The 15,000-nt window shown below is 43.1% G+C and overlaps 1 protein-coding gene across 1 annotated transcript in view; it reads right to left on the reverse strand.

Moving 5' to 3' along the window:
- hdac7a (histone deacetylase 7a) overlaps window positions 1–15,000 on the reverse strand; it is a 48,800-nt gene that overhangs the window by 32,868 nt on the left and 932 nt on the right. The window contains exon 2 of the mRNA XM_053642547.1: window positions 10,987–11,033. The gene's annotated coding sequence lies outside the window, so the exon portion shown is untranslated. The remainder of the gene's footprint in view (window positions 1–10,986; window positions 11,034–15,000) is intronic.

The raw sequence follows: 15,000 nt of genomic DNA on the forward strand, positions 1-15,000 counted from the left end.
TATCTGCTACATATATAAATCAGATTCTTATTTTGATTTCTAAATGATTTATAACAAATCCCTATCTGATATGTAATTTATTTACAGCACCCCCCCAACACACACACACACACACACACACACACACACACACAGACACACACAGAGTGGCTGTGAATCAGGTGGTTGAGCGAGTATCCAGTAATTACAGGGTTGGGGGTTCGATTCCCGAACCCTTGGTCTTTGTCCTTGGGCAAGACACAGACCATGTTGCTCCCAGTGGCTGGCTAGCGCCTTGCATGACAGCTCTGCTAACATTGGTGTGTGTGTGTGTGTGTGTGTGTGTGTGTGAATGGGTGAATGAGAAACAGTGCTTTGTGGAAACACTAAGGTGAAAAACAGCTATATAAGTGCAGACCATTTTTATCTATCACACACACACACACACACACACACTATGGGGAAATGGGAAACGCAGGACAATGACAACCAATCAGTACATTTGGGAGAAGTGTGTGTGTATGTGTTTGTGTGTGTGTGTGTGTATGTGTTTGTGTGTGTGTGTCTGAAAATAACTCCAGTCAGCAAAACAGGAAGTGTGGACACAGGACTGAGTGGTGTTGGATAAATGCACACTGCAGAGACAGACAGAGAGAGAAATTCCGAGTTATGTGTAAATATCAATCATGATGCTGTGCACAGATGACCTGAACCTGGTGTCCCCCAGTGCTGCGTAGAACCTGGACCTGGTGTCCCCCAGTGCTGCGTAGAACCTGGACCTGGTGTCCCCCAGTGCTGCGTAGAACCTGGACCTGGTGTCCCCCAGTGCTGCGTAGAACCTGGACCTGGTGTCCCCCAGTGCTCAGGGTCTACACCAGAACTTACTGCTGCAATTCCAGACCTGGGTCCTAACCGTAAACCTCACCTAAGATGATCCTCCAGCACTGGTTCCATCATCTCTCAGGGTACAAGAAAGACTTGCACCAGGACTCTTCTCTGTTCTGGTGCCCAGGTGGTGGAATGAACTTCCCCCAGATGTCCAAACAGCTGAGTCACTGACATGGTTCAAACCACGTCTAAAGACCTACCTCTTCCTGGAGTACTTAAATCAGCACTGAAAATAAGTAAATGATTTGTGTTGTTGTGCTTTTGTCACTACGTGACCTCCTGAACAGGGTTTAGACTGACAGTACTCTGACTCCGTGACCTAGTGACCTGTGTCACGATGTAGTTACTGATGGAGATTCGGAGCACTTCTGTAAGTCGCTCTGGACGAGACTGTCTGCACAATGCTGCAAATGTCTGTGTTAGTTCCTCTCTCACTGTGGATCAGGTGGTAGAGCGGGTTTCCACTAATCACCGGGTGGAGGTTCGAGTCCCGGCCCACATGCCTCCACATGCCCAAGTGTCCTTGGGTAAGACACCGAACCCCAAGTTACTAGCGCCTTGCATGGCAGCTTTGCTAACAGTGGTGTGTGTGTCTGCGTGTGTGAGTTGTGTGCATGTGTGTGTGTGTGTGTGTGTGTGTAATGTGTGTACATTTGTTTCTACTTATTTATTTCTGTAGTTATTCTCTAATGTGTCTGTACTCGAACTTTGGCAATACAAATGTTAATATTTGTCGTACCAATAAAGCAAGCTTTTGACTTGTGTGTGTGTGTGTGTGTGTGTGTGTGTGTGTGTGTGTGTAAGGTAGGGGGTACACAGAGGGGGAACATTTTTGAAAACCCGACACTCTTGAGAAAGAAACCCAAGAACCCCTCATTCAGGCACAGCCAGAGATCAGGAATGTGAAAAACCCTCTGGCTGGATGTGTGTGTGTGTGTGTGTGTGTGTTTGTGAGAGAGAGAAAGAGAGAGACTGTGTGTGAGAATGTGTGTTTGTGTAATAATGTATGAGACTGTGTGTGTTTGTGTAATTGTGTGTGTGAAATTGTGTGCGCGTAATTGTGTGTGTGTATGTGTGTAATTGCGTGTATGTGTGTAAAATTGTGTATAATTGTGTGTGCATAATTATGTTTAATTATGTGTGTAAAATTGTGTGTGCGTGTGTAATTGTATGTGTGTATAATGGTACGTGTGTGTAAAATTGTGTGTGTGTAATTGTATATGTGTATAATTGTATGTGTGTGTGAAATTGTGTGTGCGTAATTGTGGGAGTGTGTATGTGTGTAACTGCGTGTATGTGTGTAAAATTGTGTTTAATTGTGTGTGTGTAATTATGTGTGTGCGTAATTGTGTGTGTGTGTGTGTGTAAAATTGTGTGTGTAATTGTATGTGTGTGTAAAATTGTGTGTGTGTGTGTGTAATTGGATGTGTGTATAATTGTGTGTGTGTGTAATTGTATGTGTATAATTGTATGTGTGTGTAAAATTGTGTGTGTAATTGTATGTGTGTGTGCATGTGTGTTAGACTGTGATACAGTGTAAGTGTGTGTGTTACAGTGTGTGTGGTACAGAGTGTGTGTGTGTTACAGTGTGTGTTACAGGGTGTGTGTGTGTGTTACAGTGTGTGTGTGTTATAGTGTGTGGTACAGTGTGTGTGTTACAGTGTGTGTGGTACAGTGTGTTACAGTGTGTGTGTGTGTGGTACAGTGTGTATTACAGTGTGTGTGTGTTATAGTGTGTGGTACAGTGTGTGTGTGTGTGTGGTACAATGTGTGTTACAGTGTGTGTGTGTTACAGTGTGTGTGTGTGTGTGGTATAGTGTGTATTACAGTGTGTGTGTGTTATAGTGTGTGGTACAGTGTGTGTGTTACAGTGTGTGTGGTACAGTGTGTTACAGTATGTGTGTGTGTGTGTGTGTGTGTTACAGTGTGTGTGTGGTACAGTGTGTGTGTGTGTGTGGTATAGTGTGTATTACAGTGTGTGTGTGTGTTACAGTGTGTGTGTGTGTTATAGTGTGTGGTACAGTGTGTGTGTTACATTGTGTGTGGTACAGTGTGTTACAGTATGTGGGTGTGTGTGTGTGTGTGTGTTACAGTGTGTGTGTGGTACAGTGTGTGGTACAGTGTGTGTGTGTGTGTTACAGTATGTGTGTGTGTTACAGTGTGTGTTACAGTGTGTGTGTGTGTGTGGTACAGTGTGTATTACAGTGTGTGTGTGTGTTACAGTGTGTGTGTGTGGTACAGTGTGTGTGTGTGTGGTATAGTGTGTGGTACAGTGTGTGTGTGTGTGTGTTACAGTGTGTGTGTGTGTTACAGTGTGTGGTACAGTGTGTGTGTTACAGTGTGTGTGGTACAGTGTGTTACAGTATGTGTGTGTGGTACAGTGTGTGTTACAGTGTGTGTGTGTTATGGTGTGTGGTACAGTGTGTGTGTTACAGTGTGTGTGTGTGTGAGAGAGAGAGAGAGAGAGAGAGAGAGAGAGAGAGAGGTCAGGTCAGTGATATATTATGGATCGAAGGATAAAATTTCTATCCAAGTTTCCAAAACCTCTCGTGTTCAGTTTCCAAAGACAACAGTGATAAAACATTCATCTCTCTCTCTCTCTCTCTCTCTCTCACACACACACACACACACACACACTTAAAATGTATGTGTAACTAGAGGAACATCAACTGCACTGTGGATCCTAGAACCACACCAAGATTCAGGAACACAATAGATATTACACTGTTCTCTCTCTCTCTCTCCCTCTCTCTATCTGTCCCTCTCTCTCTCACCCTTCCTCTCTCTCCCTCTCTCTATCTGTCCCTCTCTCTCTCCCTCCCTCCATCTATCTCTCTCTCTCCCTTCCTCTCTCTCTCGCTCTCCCTCTTTCTCCCTCTCTCACTCTCTTTCTTTCCCCCTCTCTCTTTCCCCCTCTCTCTTTACTCCCCACACACTGATAAAAATAAGTTTTAGCACCCAAGAGGAAAAGCACACAGACTTAATCAACAACAGAGAAGACTTCAGCCATTTTAATTAGTCTCTCTCTCGTGCGCGCGCACACACACACACACACACACATACACACTGTAACATGTGGGCACACACACACACACATACACACAGTTGTGTTTCCCTGGAGAAGGCCATGCTCCACTCAGGATTGTTTGGTTTCCCGTCCGGCTGAGGAAACTCCACTGATTATGGACAAAACAATCTGTACAGAAATAGACATCTCTGTCTCCCAATCTGTCTGTCTTTCAGCCTGTCTCTCTTTCAGTCTGTCTGTCTTTCAGCCTGTCTCTCTTTCAGTCTGTCTGTCTTTCAGCCTGTCTCTCTTTCAGTCTGTCTGTCTTTCAGCCTGTCTCTCTTGCAGCCTGTCTCTCTCCCTCCTTCGATCTTGCATTCTCACAGCTATAATTAGTGTTTTTTGTGAGTGACAACATCCTGTTTCACATTCATCTCTCTCTCTCTCTCTGTCTGTCTGTCTGTCTCTCTTTCTCTCTCTCTCTGTCTGTCTCTCTGACACTGTCTAGTTTAGAGCCATCCCATAAATGCTGGTTACCATGGTAATCCCTCAGGTCTGATGAAGAGGTCTACAAAAACACAACAATGCTAAGAGAGAGAGAGAGAGAGAGAGAGAGAGAGAGAGAGAGAGAGAGAGAGAGAGACTCTTCCTGTTTTAGACTCGCTCCCTATTTCCTGTTCTAGCGTGCAGCTATTTCTGTATCTGTGTTTCTACAGACACAAACACAGACACACACACACACACACACACACACACACATGCACGCACTCACACACACACAGTGAGAGAGAATAAGAATTAACAGGGAAAGGCAGAGCAAGTGAGCGACAAAAGAGAGAGAACGAGAGACTGATAGACATTATGACGGCCAGAAGGGACTTAACCCAAGGGAAGCAGACAAACAGAAATGGACAAACACTCACCCTGTGCCCTAAATAGTGCACTGCTTTGTGTTGTGAAAAAAGTCTGATGGAGAAAATCCAGCATACTTCCTCAATCCCACAATGCACTGCAGCAGCTTAGGGTCCCTATGAGTGCAGAGTCAATGAGCCAAGGGCACAGTGAAGAAAGGCACAGTGAAGAAAGGCACAGTGAAGAAAGGCACAGTGCAGAAGGGCACACTGCAGAAGGGCACAGTGAAGAAAGGCACAGTGAAGAAAGGCACAGTGAAGAAAGGCACAGTGCAGAAGGGCACAGTGCAGAAGGGCACAGTGCAGAAGGGCACAGTGCAGAAAGGCACAGTGAAGAAAGGCACAGTGCAGAAGGGCACACTGCAGAAGGGCACAGTGAAGAAGGGCACAGTGAAGAAAGGCACAGTGAAGAAGGGCACAGTGCAGAAGGGCACAGTGCAGAAGGGCACAGTGCAGAAGGGCACAGTGAAGAAGGGCACAGTGAAGAAAGGCACAGTGCAGAAGGGCACAGTGCAGAAGGGCACAGTGAAGAAGGGCACAGTGCAGAAAGGCACAGTGAAGAAAGGCACAGTGCAGAAGGGCACAGTGCAGAAGGGCACACTGCAGAAGGGCACAGTGAAGAAAGGCACAGTGAAGAAGGGCACAGTGCAGAAGGGCACAGTGAAGAAGGGCACAGTGAAGAAAGGCACAGTGCAGAAGGGCACAGTGAAGAAGGGCACAGTGCAGAAGGGCACAGTGAAGAAAGGCACAGTGAAGAAGGGCACAGTGCAGAAGGGCACAGTGAAGAAGGGCACAGTGAAGAAAGGCACAGTGCAGAAGGGCACAGTGAAGAAGGGCACAGTGCAGAAGGGCACAGTGAAGAAGGGCACAGTGAAGAAGGGCACAGTGCAGAAGGGCACAGTGCAGAAGGGCACAGTGAAGAAGGGCACACTGCAGAAGGGCACAGTGAAGAAGGGCACAGTGAAGAAGGGCACAGTGCAGAAGGGCACAGTGAAGAAGGGCACAGTGCAGAAGGGCACAGTGAAGAAGGGCACAGTGAAGAAGGGCACAGTGCAGAAGGGCACAGTGAAGAAGGGCACAGTGAAGAAGGGCACAGTGCAGAAGGGCACAGTGAAGAAGGGCACAGTGAAGAAGGGCACAGTGCAGAAGGGCACAGTGCAGAAGGGCACAGTGAAGAAGGGCACAGTGCAGAAGGGCACAGTGAACTCAGGAATGGAACACAGCCGGTATGGTCCCTCTGATGGAGAACCCTGTTCAGGTTCCTGTGCTGGTGCTGGTTCTGGAGGTGATGTCTTTACCACCTGCACACCTGCAGAATTTGAAGCTGTATTAAACTGATCACACCCATCACTAAACTCCACCCCTCACTTCCCAGAGACTCCGCCCACTTCACCCACTACTGTTCTGTGATGGGAAACAGACTGTGTGTGTGTGTGTGTATGTGTGTGTGTGTGTGTGTGTGTGTGTGTGTGTGTGTTTAGCCCAGCGAGTGCAGTTCTCTTGCTATCCCGTCTCTCTCTCTCTCTCTCTCTCTCTCTCTCTCTCTCATTCTTTTCATTCGTGCTGTTGCTAAATTGACCTTGTGTAAGACAGGATCTCCCATTATAGACCCTACTAACCACACACACATATCCACCCTCTGTCTCACTCTCTGCCTGTCTCACTCTCTCTCTCACTTCATTTTATCTTTCAGTACATCTTTTGCTCTGTCTACAGTAAATGGTAAAGCCTTAAAGACACACACACACACACACACACACACACACACACTCGCGCACGCACACACACACAATTTATTGGAAGTACTCTGTGACCCACATTCGATGTAAAACCTCAACGCTCTGAAAATGGCACAGCAAGTCCTGCTACCGTATGTGTATCTGTGTGTGTGTGTGTGTGTGTGTCTGTGTGTGTGTGTGCGTGTGTAGGTGTGTGTGTGTGTGTGTGTGTGTGTGTCTGTGTGTGTGCGTGTGTAGGTGTGTGTGCAATATTGATCTGAACAGTGTGTCCTTTTAGCCGGGGGAAATCCTGCCAGCTGTTTGTTAGAGCGTGAGACTGATGGTGATGGAGAAGTTGATTATTTTCCCGTAACCGCACGTCCCCACGAGATTTATTTCTCTTATACAGCAATTTACCAACAATTCATTATTTTATTAAAATACAACAGTACATACTTTTTATCTGTTTATAGTTACATTAAAAAGTGAGTTCCTGTTGTCACTTACGTTATAACAGCTATAAACACTCGTTCCCTCACCATCCCTCTCTCTATTCTCTTTTTATTCTCTCTCTATTCTCTCTTTATTCTCTCTCTATTCTCTCTTTATTCTCTCTCTCTATTCTCTTTTTATTCTCTCTCTCTCTATTCTCTTTTTATTCTCTCTCTTTTTATTCTCTCTCTTTATTCTCTCTATTCTCTTTATTCTCTCTTTATTCTCTCTCTATTCTCTTTATTCTCTCTAGTCTCTCTCTTTATTCTCTCTATTCTCTTTATTCTCTCTCTCTTTATTCTATTTTTTCTTTATTCTCTTTATTCTCTCTCTATTCTCTCTTTATTCTCTCTCTTTATTCTCTCTTTATTCTCTCTCTCTATTCTCTTTTTATTCTCTCTCTTTTTATTCTCTCTCTTTATTCTCTCTTTATTCTCTCTCTATTCTCTTTATTCTCTCTAGTCTCTCTCTTTATTCTCTCTATTCTCTTTATTCTCTCTCTCTTTATTCTCTCTATTTTTTCTTTATTCTCTTTATTCTCTCTCTCTCTATTCTCTTTATTTTCTCTCTCTATTCTCTCTATTCTCTCTCTCTTTATTCTCTCTCTATTCTCTCTCTATTCTCTCTTTATTCCCTCTCTTTATTCTCACTCTTTATTCTCTCTCTCTATTTTTTCTTTATTCTCTCTATTCTCTCTCTCTTTATGTGATGAAGATGTAGGAAACTGAAAGTTCCAGCTTCACCTCTGACTGTTACACAGCGCTGACACTGGAGACTCCTTCCATAAAGCTTAAAGGTGCATTAGGTAAGATTTGTGAAAAACAGATCTCTGAAGGTTAAATGGGTGGAGCTGAATAAGGTTAAAACTAGAGTTACCTTTAGCAAGGATCATCATGACGTCACTTTCCAGCGCACTCGCACATTCAGCCGCTTGAAAACCAAGTTACAACTTTATAAACATGTAACTTCTCCGTTTAAGGATTTGTGAGGAGGTGAAGGGCGTTGGGGGCGTGGCTATTAAAGGACTGACTAAAATGAACGACTGGCCAATCAGAATTCCAGTAAGACGGGTTTCCAAGCTGCTTTCGTTTACAGCTACGTGTGAGTGGAGAACGCTATAGCTTGTTCTGAGACAATGGCTTAAACTATTCTTTTAAAATCGACTAACGCACCTTTAAATAAACATCTCTTTAGATAAAACTTCACCATATCACTCTTAACCTGTTTATTTGGAGCGTGCGCTGTACACGCCCCTGTGAACGAGCCGTTACTATAGAAACGATACCGTATTAAAACGAGCGCTTTGATATAAACCTGCGCTGCTGTCAGAGCCGCTGCTCTAGAGAATTAATCAGCATGTGGCGGCCAATCAGAATCCAGGATTCGTTAGCAGTGTGGTATAAATATCAATAAATAGCGACAACACCGGATCATTTCCACTGCGTGTAGTTTGCGTGTTAAAGGGAAAGAGGGTGAAGCCAGATGTGAGCCATGACACTCCTCTTGGAAAAGGAACTGCGTGAGTCAGACGCGAACCACATGTGAGACCAACATAAATGTCAGACTATAAAACAGCTGATACTGAATTTTAGACAAAACCACACACACACACACACACACACACACAAGAATTATGAGTTTATAAATTCCTTTTTCGCACATGGTTCTTTAAAGTCTAGTTTTTATCCATCTCACATCACGACAATGACGAGGATCAGCAACGAAGTCAGTGATGAAGTTTGGCTACTTGGTGCGCAGGAGATCAGTGGGGTGTTTGGAACACAGCCCAAAAAAGGTGACACTGTAAATGCAGCTCTTCGTCCAGAGATTCTCATGAAGACGATTCCGTTTCAGTCGCACAAAAGAGCCGAACGAAACACAATCCACAACGATGACATCATCACCGCTGCCATTGTGTTTGTCTAGCCATCGATCCACTGCATCAACCTGATCCTGTGTGTGCATGTGTGTGCGTGTGCGTACATGCGTGTGTGTAAGTGTGTGTGTGTGTGTTTACACTTGTGTGTCTGTACGTGTGTGTGTATATCACAATTCCACCGAGTACTTTCGAGCAGTTTTTGAAAGATGTATTTATTTATTGTTGTTTGTTTCTCGGGTCGAGTCACGCTGAGAGACGTGAAACTGTTTCTCATCTGTTTTGCTTTTACTTTCACACTAAAACTGTTCACCACTAAAACACTGAACTGGCTGTTTTTCACATGATGCCTGACCAGAAAGGGAAGACGCCGCGGTGTGACTGTCACGTGATCGACTACAAGATGGTGGACTTTACCATGATGCAGGTTTCTGTATGAGCTGTTTTAATGTCACGTGTCGTGTACAACGGACACTGTGGTGTGTAAGAAAGTGTTCACGATCTTAAAATCACTGAAAATGTCAGAGGTCAGAGGTCAGAGACGCAGCACACCGATTTCTATCGTTTTTGTGTTTCATTGTGAACAGGAAACTTACAGGAAAGAACAGAAACAGCATTTATACATTTCACCGCACATGCGCGTGAGCATGTGTGTGTGAGGATGTGTGTGTGTGTGTGTGTGTGTGTGTGAGAGAGTGTGTGTTTGTGTGCGGGTGGACAGGACACAACTGAGACACCTAGGCTTGTGCAACAAAACTATATTATAGTCCCTACTCAGTGTTATGTTTATATTATATTATATGTTATGTTTATATTATATTATATTGCCAGACCTGCCAAGCTCCACAGAAACATCAGAGCATGACGGATCACTAAAAAACCCCAACACAGCAGTCTTTTTCTTCCTACATGTGAGTCTGGAATGATCTGCACAGGTGTTCTGAACTTTCTGATATAAACTGAGGCCGCCTGAAGCCCCGCCCACTTCCCTAATGCTCTCGACACGCATGACATCCTCGCTTTCTGTCACTGGAAATGGAGAATATTTTGAGTTCATTAATCTGAAATAAAATCTATCAGTATGTGCTCCACTTCGCTAACGTTACACACGTACAGTGTTTCATCAACACGACTTACACAGTTATTACAGATGCACCAAGAGAGAGAAAAGGCCGACGATTTTTACCCAAAAAGATTAAATACTCAATCAGAATACCGTATGTGTATTTGGTTACAACCCTAACAGACAGATAGATAGACAGACAGATAGATAGACAGATAGACAGACAGATAGATAGACAGATAGACAGACAGATAGACAGACAGATAGATAGACAGACAGATAGATAGACAGATAGACAGACAGATAGACAGACAGATAGATAGACAGATAGACAGACAGATAGACAGACAGATAGACAGACAGATAGATAGACAGATAGACAGACAGATAGACAGACAGATAGACAGACAGATAGACAGACAGATAGATAGACAGATAGACAGACAGATAGATAGACAGATAGACAGACAGATAGACAGACAGATAGACAGACAGATAGATAGACAGATAGACAGACAGATAGATAGACAGATAGACAGACAGATAGATAGACAGATAGATAGACAGACACTCAGCAGTAGTGAGTAGCTGTGTATTGTTCACTAATTAGCAAAAATTGTAGGAGTTTCTTTTGATATAATTTTTTCTGAATTCATTTAATTCACTAGAATACCTGAGAGGTAGTGCAATCAATCAACTCATCAATCTATCTATCAAGGTCTGGATCGAGCCTCTACAGCATTAACAGGATTTGAACTCAAACCTTCTGGATTTAACGTTAGACTCTAACCACTGAGGCGGAGCGTGTTCTTTACTACACACTACTGCTGTAAGTATGCACTTATGACGTATAGATCATACACACATAGGGCAAATAAATAAGGGTGCATTAAAAAAAATTGCAAACAAACTAATAAATAAACAATATTGTGGTCAGTAGTGTTGAACCTCTGTCAGTGCTGGGATGTAAACTCATAACCTGATGGTCAAAGAGACAGAATTTCACGCCGCTGTGTGTAGAAATGAGGCAATAATAAAGTTAATGTTCTTACCGTGCTGAGTTTGGGTTCTACAGCAGGACATGAAGAAGAAAACCCATCTGTACAGAACAGAAAACATCTCAGTTTAACACATTTATTTCAATAAAATCTCAAATCTGCTGTCACCTAACATAAACTAAACCAAACTAATAAACTGAACTAGTATAAACGAAACGAACATAAACTAAACCAAACTAATAAACTAAACTAGTATAAACGAAACTAACATAAACTAAACCAAACTAATAAACTGAACTAGTATAAACGAAACGAACATAAACTAAACCAAACTAATAAACTGAACTAGTATAAACGAAACTAACATAAACTAAACCAAACTAATAAACTAAACTAGTATAAACGAAACTAACATAAACTAAACCAAACTAATAAACTGAACTAGTATAAACGAAACTAACATAAACTAAATTAACATAAACAAACTACTATAAACTAAACTAACTAAGGCTTTCTTCATACGTTCGCGTTAACGTGTGTGTGTTTGCGTTAACGTGTGTGTTCGCGTTAACGTGCATGTGTTTGCGTGGTGCAGTGAGGAGGATTATGGGTACATGTGGCACACATTACTGTATAATGGATTTATTTACAGAAAACTACACTCCATCCATTTTCTGTAATGTTTATCCTACACAGAGTGGCGTGGGAGCCTGGAGCCTATCCCAGGGAACTGAAGGCACAAGGCGGGGTACACCCTGGACGGGATGCCAACCCATCGCCGGACACAATCACACACACTCTCACATACCATTACACACACAATTTGAGATGCCAATCAGCCTACAGCGCACGTCTTTGGACCGCGGGAGGAAACCGGTGTATCTGGAGGAAATCCCCGAAGGACAGACAGAACATGCAAACTCCACACACACACAGGGCAGGGGCAGGAATCGAACCCCCAACCCTGGAGATGTAAGGCCAGCCTGCTAAACACTAAGCCACCGTGCCCCCGAAAACTATAACAGCCATAACATTAAAACCACCTGAGTAATATCGTGACGTTCCCCTCGTGCCCCCAAAACAGCTCTGCGCTGTCGAGGCATGGACTCCACAAGACTTCTGAAGGTGCGCTGTGGTATCTGGAACCGAGACGTTAGCAGCAGATCCTGTAAGTTGCAAGGTGGGATCTCCATGGATCGGACTTGTTTGTCCAGAACATCCCACAGACGCTCGATCAGATCGAGATCTGGAGAATTTGGAGATCGAGTCAACACCTTGAACTCTTTGTCATGTTCCATAAGCAACGCACACACACACACACACACACACACACACATGATGTAAAAGAAAACGTGAGTCATCAGACCAGGCCACCTTCTTCCATTGCTCCATGGTCCAGTTCTGATGTAGGTTCCATTGTAAGTGTTTCGGTGGTGTACAGGAGGTCAGCATTGGAGCTCTGACCACAACAAGCTGCGATGCTCTGTGTGTTCTGACTGCTTTCTATCAGATCCAGCATGAACTTTATCAGCAGTTTGTGCTGCAGTAGATCTTCTGTGAGATCGGACCAGACGCTCTAGCCTTCACTCGTCACGCGCATCATATGAGCCTTGGGCCCTGTCGCCGGGTCACCGGTTCTCCTTCCTTAGAGCACTTTTGGTAGGTACTAACGACTACATACTGGGAACACCCCACAACACCTGCTGTTTTGGAGAAGCTTTGAGCCAGACGTCTAGACAGCACAATCTGACCCTTATCATAGTCACTCAGGTCCATACGCTTGCACACCTGTCAGTGGTTTTAATGTTACGGCTGATCAACGTATAAAGACTGTAGTTGATTATGATGTCCAGTTTCATTCTGCAGTATCACACACTTTACTTTCTCTTCTAACACACTCCTGATAAACACACAGTGTAGGTGATGTAAACCACAGCAACGTAATAAATATAAACTAAAGCATCATCAGTCAGTGATGGTAGAGCTGAGATACGAGAGCCGCTCCTACTGCCGAATACAGACGAGATAAATTCACTCGGTTTATAACTAATCACACGAGCTTTCTTTTTTTTTTCTTTTACAATAAAAAGAAAACAACTTCATGTTTGAGTTTCTTCTGTTTATTGTTCCTGCAGTGAAACATGGAACTCACATTGTTTCAGATCTTCTTCTGGTCTCTTTCTGTAAACTCCGGCATGGTTCATGAGAAAGAGCCTTCTACAGCACATGCTCACCAAGCATGAAGACTTCACCTTGAGCGAGTGTCCGCACATGGTGTCCTCATGTACTCGCAGGTACACGCTCGCAGGTACACATTCAACATTTACAGCATTTGGCCAGAACGACTTACATTTATCTCATCTATACACATGGGGGTTAAGGCCTTGCTCAGGGGTGCAGCAGTGACAACTTGATGATGCTGGGATTTGAACTCGTGTCCTTCTGATCAGTAGTCAAATGTCTTAACCACTGAGCGAACACTGCCCCCACTCACAGCGATGCACTCACACATACGCTCGCACGTACACATTCGCGGTTACACTCACAGGTACGCACTCACAGATATGCACTCGCAGTTTCACATTCGCAGATACGCACTCGCTGATACACACACAGTTACGCACGCACAGGTACAGACTTGCAGATACGCAGTGGCGCGCACTCACAGATACGCACTCGCATATTCACACTAGCAGTTACACTTTCTACAGAATGCTCTTTAAATTCTCATGATACGATGCTTTTACCAAATCGCCGACTCTAAGCTGAACATCACATTCACTTTCTCACACACTTCACAAACACAACTCAGCATGCAGAGTGTGTGTGTGTGTGTGTGTGTGTGTGTGTGTGTGTGTGTGTTGTCTGTCTCTGTACACACAATAAATTAATTATGTTCAACACAGGAGTGAAAGTAGAAATGTAAGTATTCTATATAAATATTAATAAACGTAGAAACATATAAAATATTAAAATAAATATAATCCTTTTATAATATTTACTGCACAGATGCAGACATGGGAATGTCCTCAGAGGAACACATTACAGCACCTGCACTAATCTATAGTCATTATTATTATTATTATTGATGATGATGATAATAATAATAATAATAATTCTGTTTATGATCTAATATCCTCACTGTTAATCATCTGGTCTAAAACACGGCACCTTCTAGATCACAAGCGCTCAATTTAGTTGCGCTTTATTCCAAGTTAAACTATAAACACACACACACACACACACACACACACACACACACACACACACAGCATTTCTACATCAGTGTGTTATAGCAGGTTGTAAAGCGTGTTTAATAAAAGTGGCCTTGTGTTTAGGTTACTGCGAGTGTGTAAAGTTTTACAGTAACATGTTTCAGAATAAAAGTCTGAAATAAAAGGTGTGTGTGTGTGTGTGTGTGTGTGTGTGTGTGTGTGTGTGTTCCTCACAGGTAAAACAGCACTCGTTATCAGTTCATTATTATTAAAGATCGTCATTACACTCCATAAACACACTCCATTGTTATTTAGGAGTTAAGTGATTTGTGTTATGTTTCTCAGTGTACTCACTTACCCAAGTGTCTGTAATGATCTCTCTCACACACACACACACACACACACACACACACCAGATAATCAGATGAGTCACACAACTCACAATAAAAGTGTGTGTGTGTTTTAAAGTGTCTTTTTAAAGTTCTACACTGGGAGAGATGAAAGCTGAATGATTTACACACCAACAATATAAAATAAAATAAAAACATCAACACAATTCTGTCTTTCGGTTCATTTACTTCGGCGTGTTGATGTTTATTTATGAAAACAGAAGTCAGTAGAATTGGAAAATGTAATTCACTTTAATAGTAAAAATAAAAAGACTGCAAAACCGCAATTCTGGCAATTACCGTCATATAAAAGTTTAATATCGACACACACACACACACACACACACACACACACGGCTGAAACCTGCTGCATCTTTGTTAAGCGACGTCACATCTGCATTATAAAAACACAAATAACCACACACACACACACTTCTCTAAATTCACAATTGTTGTAACTGTTT

Source organism: Ictalurus furcatus, chromosome 15 (assembly GCF_023375685.1).
Source record: "Ictalurus furcatus strain D&B chromosome 15, Billie_1.0, whole genome shotgun sequence".
NCBI classification, from domain to species: Eukaryota; Metazoa; Chordata; class Actinopteri; order Siluriformes; family Ictaluridae; genus Ictalurus; species Ictalurus furcatus.